Source organism: Aethalodelphis obliquidens, unplaced genomic scaffold (assembly GCF_003676395.1).
Source record: "Aethalodelphis obliquidens isolate GAN/ISIS:26980383/991018 unplaced genomic scaffold, ASM367639v1 scaffold9, whole genome shotgun sequence".
In the NCBI taxonomy this organism is placed as follows: domain Eukaryota; kingdom Metazoa; phylum Chordata; class Mammalia; order Artiodactyla; family Delphinidae; genus Aethalodelphis; species Aethalodelphis obliquidens.
This window is the reverse complement of record NW_020837953.1, coordinates 33,666,838-33,676,314: the sequence shown is the minus strand read 5'-3', so window position 1 is coordinate 33,676,314 and position 9,477 is coordinate 33,666,838. Positions and strand designations below refer to the sequence as shown.

General features: G+C 50.4%; 1 long non-coding RNA gene across 1 annotated transcript; it reads left to right on the top strand.

Moving 5' to 3' along the window:
* Positions 1-7,540: 7,540 nt before the first annotated feature.
* LOC113622417 (uncharacterized) lies at positions 7,541-9,001 on the top strand. The gene is made up of 2 exons (XR_003433510.1): positions 7,541-7,684; positions 8,754-9,001. It is a non-coding gene; the product is annotated as an uncharacterized LOC113622417 (long non-coding RNA).
* Positions 9,002-9,477: the final 476 nt, after the last annotated feature.

The following is a 9,477-nucleotide window of genomic DNA, read 5'->3' as shown; positions in this document are numbered from 1 at the left end:
CTACCTCTACAGAACATCTATGAGCAGTGTAAGAAATAAAACTGCTCCCAGGAACACGGTCTGGAAGATGTTGAGCTAGAGGATGTCTCAGGGTCCCTCCAACTCCAAGAGTGGAGAAGGGGAAATGTTCTGGCCCTTGATTTCCTCTTAGGGGAGGGAACTGCCTGTTTCCAGCAGTTCTCTTGGCTAAAAAGACATTGTAATTGTGGGAAGAGAAGCCCCTGTATGCAGCTGGGATGCCCTGGGAAGGAGAGGGGGCAGAGAACCTAATTGTTTAGGGAAATAATAATAATCTGTACACAGCTGCATTGCCAGGCAACTCCCCTCGCCCACCACCCATGAATCAGTGAATGTCTACCACATCTTGACACGTGAACTTGGGGAAAGTTTTTACAAAGGGAAGGCTATGTTCAACCTTTGGGCTGCCAGTGGTGCGGAAAGCGCCTTCAAGGGAGTTGAGAACTAAAGGAGATGAAGAATTCAGCAGAAGCAGGTTATACGGAAGGAGGAAGTGAAGAGGTTGACTAAGAGAAATGGACCCCTTCCTAAGAGTCCTCAGAGAGATTAGGAGGTGTGGTGGTTCTAAAACGTGGTCCCCACATGATTTATACTTCTCCCATCAAAATGTGGGGTTGTGTATGTCCTCCCCTTGAACATGGATTTTGTGACTGCTTGACCAATAGAATACGAGAAGTGACCCAAATCTTAAGAGACTGGAAGGTTTACTTCCTATTTCTAGGAACACTTATTCTTGGAATCCAGCTGCCATGCTGCGCCCAGGGCACATTAAGAGGCCACGTGTAAGTGTCCTGGCCAACAGCCCCAGTTGACATCCCAGCTGACAACCAGGGTCAACTGCCAGATGTGTGAGCGGAGGAAGCCTCTACATCACTCCAACTCCATCCACCGTCTGATCACAGCCACACGAAGAACCCTGAGAAAGAACCCAGCCTAGCTGAGTGCAGTCAGCCCATAGATCCGTGAGACATAGTAACAAAATGCTATTGCTTTAAGCCACTAAGTTTTTTGGTTAATTCATTTTCCAGCAATAGTTTAACTGGAACAGGAGACCAGCCATGAGTCCCATCACAGTGAGATAAGATATGAAAGCCCATTTTTCATGAAATCCTGAAACACAGGGGGCCCCTAGCAAGCTGTTATATTTGGAGGATGAGACGGGTGACATCTGGAGGAAATTGCTGTGAGATAAAGTTTCTGCTGTGATCTTGAGGAGTTGGCCAGAGACTTGCCAGGTGAGAGAGAGAAAAGTGTCAACAATGACTTGGAAGTTTCTATCTTGAGCAACTGTCCTCAGTGGTAGCAGGAGCTGAGACTGGGAAAGAGGAGAGGAAGAGGACGAGCAGGTTTGGAGGAAGATGATGAGACCTGTTTTGAACACAATCTTGCATTTGCAAAGTGTCTTCTATAAACACCAGAACTTGCTGATAGACTGAGAAAAAAGAGGAATTCTTGCTGGAAGCTTCAGCTCATGTTCCCAAAACAAAGATTTGCAGACCCTGAACCCCAAACCTCATTCATAAATGCCCATGCTAATTCATTCATTCATTCACTCATTCATTCAGTCACTCATTTAGTAACTCAGTCAGACAGGCATGCTTAAGAGCCCAGGCCCTAGAGCCAGACTGCCTGGGTTCAAAGCCCAGTTCTACATCTTACTGCCTGCATGGCCTTGGGCAGGTGACATAATCTCTCCGTACCTCAGCTTCCTTATCTCTAAATGGGAATGATAATAACAGTGCTTGTATTATTATAAAGATTAAAAGAGTACATACTTGGAAAACTTTAGAACTGTGCTTGGAACATAAGCACATGTTACATGTTAGCTATTAATATTCAACAAGTAATTTTTAAATGTTTTATTTATTTTTATTTTTTTGGCCGCATCGGGTCTTTTGTTGTCGCGCGTGGGCTTTTCTGTAGTTGCAGCGAGCGGGGGCTACTCTTCGTTGCGGTGCGTGGGCTTCTCATTGGGTGGCTTCTCTTGTTGCAGAGCACGGGCTCTAGGCACGCGGGCTTCAGTAGTTGTGGCACTCGGACTCAGTAGTCGTGGCGCACGGGCTTAGTTGCTCTGCGGCATGTGGGATCTTCCCGGAGCAGGGCTCGAACCCATGTCCCCTGCACTGGCAGCCGGATTCTTAACCACTGAGCCACCAGGGAAGCCCCAACAAGTAATTTTTGTGCTGGACCCCAGCAGTGAACAGGCACTGCCCCATGAGGTTTACCTTCTTGTCCTTATCCAACACCTGGGCCCTATGCTTCCTCAGGTTTTCTTTCATGTGTACTGTTCCATTTGATCCTCAGAAAGGCCCCCTGAAGTTGGCATGACAGTGACCTTCTCCCCATTTGATAGAGGTAGAAACTGTGGCCCAGAGAGGAGCGTTGATGTCCTCTTTGCACGGCGCCTCAGTCTGCTGGCACAAGTCGATGTGTCCCTTTAACAAAGGCACTCTGACTTGAGCAGCCCCCTGTCTCCTGTCAGCTAGCTCTGCCTCCTCTGCCCAGAAGCCCTCCAGCAAATGAAATCTCAACCATGACTAACCTCTTGCTCCCAAGCAGGGATCTCTGCAGCCCTCTTGAGGCAGAGGTTCTGGAGGCATGAGGTCAGGGCCCCGTGCTCACGTAGCCCCTCTGCTTGCTTGGTCTCCTAGGCAAACTGGGTGTTTTTCCACTTGGTGGGACACACTAAACCCCACCCAATATCGTCTTCATGGATGCCTGAAATTCTACCATCCATGATTCATTCTTTCAAGTTGAGCAATGGCTCCCAGGAACATCTTGTAATAACCAAAATCCCTCTGGAATGGGTTACTAACACCTTAGTGAGCTAAAAGCTGGCCTTGAAGATGATCACCTTCCTCCTACAGATGAAGAAACTCTGGTCCAGAAGGAAAAGTGAACTGCCCAAGGGCACGTAACCAGTCAGTGGCCAAGCCAGGGGCCCAGAGGCGGGACACGTGACACTCCCGTGCATCTCCTGCTCGTTCACAGCCTGCAAAAGCTTCCCCACCAGAGCTCGCCTGATTCAGGCCATCCCTACAAGCAGGCCATCCTCCTCCCAGATGTGCACACGAGTTGCTTTGGGCTGCCGCAACCATGCCCTCTTCTTCCGATAACAGGACCTGGTTTATTATTTAGGGAACTAGGCTAAAGGTGCTGTTCATTGGTCCCTGCTGCTGGATGCCAGTGGCCCTAGTTCAGCTCCTCCTTCCATTCTCCGGGCAGCCCCAGATCCTTCCAAGGCATTCCTTTTGTTTGTTGTCATTTAAGGAAAAGCCAAAGCTGCTTTCTGTTGCTGGCTTCTCAAGAACTCTAACTGACATACCCACATTACAGATGAGAAGAATGAGGTGTGGAGAGGAAACGTGAATAATAAACGGTAGAACGGGGACTGCAACCCAGGTGAGTTGTTCTGCCGCCCTGCACAGGCTTTTCCTCCCCACCACAATGGCGGCTCTGCGCAGCCGGGGCCAGAGGAAAGAAGATGGTAGAGAGGAGTGCAAGTGAACAGGCCTGAACCCAACACCGTGGTTACTGGAGAGGTTTAGGAGTCAGATAGCTCTTTTTTTTTTTTAATTTTTTTATTTACTTATTTAGGCTGCAAAGGGTCTTAGTTGCAGCATGTGAGATCTAGTTCCCCGACCAGGGATAGAACCTGGGCCCCCTGCATTGGGAGTGCAGAGTCTTACTAGACCACCAGGGAAGGCCTGGGAGTCCGGCAGTTCTGAGTTTAAATACCAGATCTGTCACTTACTAGTTAAGAAGCCTTGAACAAGTCATTTAATTTCCTCAGAACCTACCTTCCCTCAGCTGTAACGTAAAGAGAAAAGAACATTTTAAAGCCACAGACCTCCGGGAATGCCATTGGTGATTAGAGCACTGGGTGGATCGGAGTCTTCGCGCACCTGCCTCGGCTGGGCCCCCTTGTTCCGTGAACAACCTGCACGACTGTACACAACAGCCCTACAGATGGATGACGCCCGCCTTATATGGTTGTTCTAAGGAGTAAATGAGATAAAGTCTTCAGCACTGTGTTCAATAAATAGTAGCTAAATATTATGACATCGTCATCACAGGCTCTGTCTGGAAGGTCTGTGGCAGTCAGTGGTGAAACTGCAAGTCCTAGGTTCCTCCCTTCCCCACTGTCCACCCCCAAACCTCATAACCTTTCCTAGATGGCCTTGGTGCCCTGCCTCTCCCTCCAGAGCTCTGCAGGCTTGGCTGGCCTTTCTGGGGAACAAGGTTCTGGCCTCGTCTAGCACACCATAGCTTTCAGGTTGGTGAAGGCCCCAACTATGCCAGGACCAGATGACAAGTGCTTCCTGCTCCAAGGTTCTAAAGGTACCAGCAGAGTGCTCTGCCCTCCAGCCTCCTCCTTCAGCCCTGAGGCAGGTTTAAATCAGAACATATCTTCGGGGCCCCCTTGCAGGAGGCCCAGTAGCCCCGACAGCAGCCCAAGCCTCCTCACGCCTCCTCCCTCCCGTCCGGGCAGGCCCAAGCAGCCAGAGGCAGGAACGGCTGGACTCAGGGCCTCTGGGAGAGCCACGTGTGCCAGCCCAGCGCCTGCCAGCTCCCAGGCTGAACTCACAATGGCTCCTTTCACCAGGGGGAGGAGGTGGCCCCTCTGGAGCCCGAGGGGTGATGTCCCAGGCCCCAGGGGCATGGAGGAGGAGGTCAGAAACTCAGGAAGGGGTGGCTAAGGCGGGAGAAGGGAAGGTGCTTAGCCCCTGCCACCACTACCGCCTGATGCTAAGGTGACCATCCCATAACCAGGCCCACAGAGATCGAATTCCCTGGGGCCTGGGGGTGGGGAGACGAGTAAGTGTGGGAGCAGATGGAGGGAAAGAGTTAGTCATGGGGTTCTAGGGGGAGGAAGGGAGGCTGGGCCCTCAGCCCACACTCTCGCTGGCATCTGCAGGCCCATAGCAAAAGGGTGACGTGGTCTTGGTCCCTGAAACAGCCCTTCCAGTAACAGCTGGGGCATCCCAGCCAGGCATCTTTTGCATCTCCCCCTGGTCTCCATGCCTTCTGCCCCGGCCTGGCACATAGCAGGGGCTCAGGAAATACGTGTGAAATGATCTGAATTGCCATCAGACTGGGCAGGCCCCGGCTGGGTGTTGGTACGGTGGGGATGGGACCCTGACTCTGGCACTACTACCAGGCAGCTCTATGGCCCATTCCCCCCTCTGTGCGAATGCTCTTTCCTCAACTTAAAATGTCTGTCTCCCTTCCATCTAAAATCCTCCTCACCCATCAAGGAGCTCGATGCCCTTAACGTGTGATGTGAGGGCTGCTTTGAAATTGAGCAGACTTGAGTCCAAGTCCTGGCTCTTCCATGTGGCACTCGTGTAATATGGGGCAAGTCATAGAACTTCTTTGAGCCTCAGTTTCCTTAAAATGGCAAACGCATAGTGCTTATTACGTGCTGGGCGTTGTTCTAAGTGCTTCACATGTCCTGGCACCTCTAATTTTTTGTCCACCCTCTGAGTGTAGGCACTAGTATTTTTTTTTAATTTATTTTTATTTTATTTTATTTTTGGCTGCGTTGGGTTTCCATTGCTGTGTGCAGGTCTTTCTCTAGTTGAGGTGAGCAGGGGCTACTCTTTGTTGTGGTGTGTGGGCTTCTCATTGCGGTGGCTTCTCTTGTTGCAGAGCACGGGCTCTAGGCACATGAGCTTCAGTAGTTGTGGCACACAGGCTCAGTAGTTGTGGCACGCGGGCTTAGTTGCTCCGCGGCATGTGGGATCTTCCTGGACCAGGGCTCGAACCCGTGTCCTCTGTACTGGCAGGCAGATTCTTAACCACTGAGCCACCAGGGAAGCCCACTAATATTATCCTCATAATAGATGAGGCAACTGAAGCCCAGAGAGGTTAAGTGTTGCCTGAGGCCGTGACTAGGAGACGGAATTTGGAACTCTCACAGCCTGTCTCCAGAACTGTCCTGCCCCTTGTAAAATGGGGACAAAACTAGAACCTTCTTCATAAGGTTGTGAAGTTCAACCTTCATATCATGTGTGTGGAGGATCCAGCAGAGCTGAGCACTGCTGTTCCCACTAGTGTGTTCTGAGCCTGAGAGAGTCCAGTCTTCCCAGAGAACCCTGGACCTCAGGGTCAGGCTGGAGGGAGTGGGGCTGTGGCTGGTCCAGGACATCGTCCACTTGGCTCTGGCTACATTTTAGGGCTTTCTGTGCTTGGCAGAAGGACTCGACTCATAATGCTCATTTGTCCAGATTGTGGTTCAACGGCTTCTGTATTCTCTGCACGCGCTCCCTTGGGCCCAGAAAGGACGGAGGGGGACAACACGGCCAGGCTAGGAAAAGCTGCTGGGAATTAATAGTTCTGGGGTGGCCAGATGGTCTAGTTTCTAGAAACCCCAGCTCTGGCACTGCCTGGATGTGAGAACTTGACCACATAATAACCTTGGGCCTCAATTTCTTCATCTGTGAAATGGGGACAGTAATGGTACCTACTTGATCCGGTGGTGTGAGGGTAAAAGAAGACGATGTGTTTTGCAGTGTGTGTTGTGGGTACTCAGTGAAAGACAGTTGATTATTAGTCTCATTTTGCTGTTTGCTCAGCCAGGCTGTCTGGGGCTCAGTCCTGGCTCTACCATTTCCTAGCAGTGTGACCTTGAGCAAGTGACTCAACCTCTCTGTGCTCAGTTCCTCTCTTGTGAATCGGGGACAATGACAAGACAATAATAAAACAACTATACGTCTGGCACATTAAGGATGCGCTTGTTTTTATCATTCTCCAGCTATAAGACTTTGGGCAACAACCTGTCCCTCCCCAAGGCTTACACTTGGCTATCAGGGCCATTTCCTAAGAGATTACGGGTTCCAGCCTACCCTACTGAATCACTCACTCTGGGAGAGAGGCCAGATTTCCCTTCCTCAAGGGAACTGATGTGTCCTTCTTGTTCTAGCTTTGCTCACCACTGTGTCCCCAGAGCCTGGCCTGGACCTGGCACATGGTGGACCCTCACTCCATGTTTCCTGAATTTATGTTTTTCTATGAAACAAACACTGACTTAGTGCTTTTTATGTTCCAGGCACTCTTCTGAGGTCTTTACAGATATAAACGCATTCACTCTTTGCAATCTTGGAGGGAAGGACTCTTATTATCCCATTTTTTCACAAATGAGGCAACTGAGGCCGGGAGTTAGTGTACTCGGGATTCACACCCTCTGGCTCCAGATTCAGTTTCCGACCTTCTCTGATCCTGTCCCCTCTGTTCAGAGCTTAAGTGCACAGATTCTCCCATCCTTGGGGTGAGAGGCGGGGATTGGCCGTGAGATGTGGAGAACTGAGCAATGGGTCCAGGCTCTGGGCGACAGCCTGCCAACACCTGCCACTCTGTCAAGTCAAAAAGCAGCCTGGGAGTAGCTCATATCCTGCTGTTCTTCCGGAGCCCAAGGAGAGAACAGGAAAGGTTGAGAGGCCTGGCTTCGTGCTGACTCACCAGGAGGTGGGGCAAGCAGCCAGTAGGAAAGGGCGAGGAGTGCATTAAATTCATCCTTCCTTTCTCGGACACTCACTGGAATAAGGCTGTGCCCTGGAGCCAGAGGCCCGAATCCCCCCAACCCAGAGCTGCAAGATGCTCCCAGACCACGGGGGGAGGAAACATGTGCTCGATTAAAACCTGGATGTGGCACCCCTCCGGGAAGGTGAGGGTCTCTGCAAGGCCAAATACAGTAATGGCCACCTTGGGCACTGCCCTCTCGCTGACCACAGCTGGAGGCCTGGAGGGTGGAGGGAGGCCTTGGGCAAGAACATAAGGGGAGACTTGAGGCCGGAAAGCAGGAGGAAGGGATGAGAGCAGAGAAATGCAGCTGGAAGAAAGAAGCAACCTGTCTAGAGGCTGAAAGTTCCTAGGATGGAAATGTTTGCTGGACTTTTAAGAAGAAGGATATTTAATATTCAAATTTTATCTTTTACTGGTGGCTCTCCCCATGGTCACCACCAACCTTCCAGACCATCTGCCATACCCCAGCCTCATGGGGTAAATTGTGAGGGTGGGAAGGATGGAGCCGTGTTCCAGGAGTGGGACTGGGGGTACGTACAGCACACACAGGACACTAGAGTCATCTGGAGACTGAGAACTCAGTAAATGCAGCCCTGGGAGGCTGGTGAGACAGGCTGCCTATAACCTGCACATCTCCTGGGCTTCTTACCAGGCAGGCCCTGGGGGTTTGAGCCATGTGGTTAAGACTGCAAACTTTAAAGCTAAGTTATGCAGGTTTGATACACTTACTACGTGTGTAAACTTAGGTCCTGTCATACACTCCCTGAGCCTTGGTTTCATCTGTAAAATGGGAATAATAACACAAAGACTAATATTTTTCAGCCCCTACTATGTGCTAGGCACTGATATTAGTATACCTTATGTGGATTACCCTATTTTAATTCTTACTGCAACCCTATGAAACAGGTTCTATTTTCGGATGAGGAAAGTGAGGCATAGGAAGGTTAAGTTTATATAATAAGTAGCAGAGATGTGAAAACCCAGGAGGTCTCACTCCAGAAAATGTACTATTAACTATGACACAGATCACATCTACGTATTAAGGTAGCTGTGTTTAATGGACTTATGCATGTAAATCTCTCGGAACAGTGCCTGGCACATAGTAAGTGCTCAATAAATTAGATGTGAGCTCTTGTGCTGGGATCAGTGAAGATGTGAACACCTGACTCAGTTGGCGTAAATATTAAGGGAATTTGTTATTTCACCAACAGGAAGTCCCTGGGCATTCCTGGCCTCAGGAGTTGAACCTCAGTGGTTCAATGATGGCATAAGGACCTAGAAGCTTTCTGCCTCCTGCTCTGCACATTGGCTTCAATCCAAGGGTAGCTACCCTCTTGGTGGCAAGGTGGCTGCCAGCAACACCTGGAGCATCCTGCATCCTCACTCTTCCTGAGCAAGAGAAAGAGGCTGTGTCCCTAAACCAGACAGTAAAGGCCTTCCCTTCAGTCTGATTGGGCAAGCTGTGTCATGTGGTCATCCCTGGTCCAATAACAGCACCAGGACAATGCCAGGAGCTGATTGGATTAGCCACCTCTGGCTCCACCCATGGAGCTGAAATTGGGGCAAGCTTTCCCAGAATAGGGGGGCTGGCAGGAAGAGGACTCTGTTGGGAAGGTATAAGGGGGATGTGGATGCAACTTTAAATAACTAGTGACCCTAGTTAGCTGAGGACCTGGGGGACCCCTGGGTTACACAAATAATTTCAATACAGTGTGCCCATCCAGTGTCCGGTGGTGCTGGATCCAGAGGAGGAAGAGGTTTATTTGGACTGAGGGTGGAGGTGTGTTTCTGGGAGGATCCCTGGAGGCTTCGCCTCTGAATCCTGAAATGTGAGAAAGATTTCCTCAGCCTGGAAAGCCTGGGAAGAGGGTCAGAGGGTACAGCATGAGCAAAGATCTGTGGGCTTGGGGAAGCTGGGGCTTGTAGGCAGAGTAG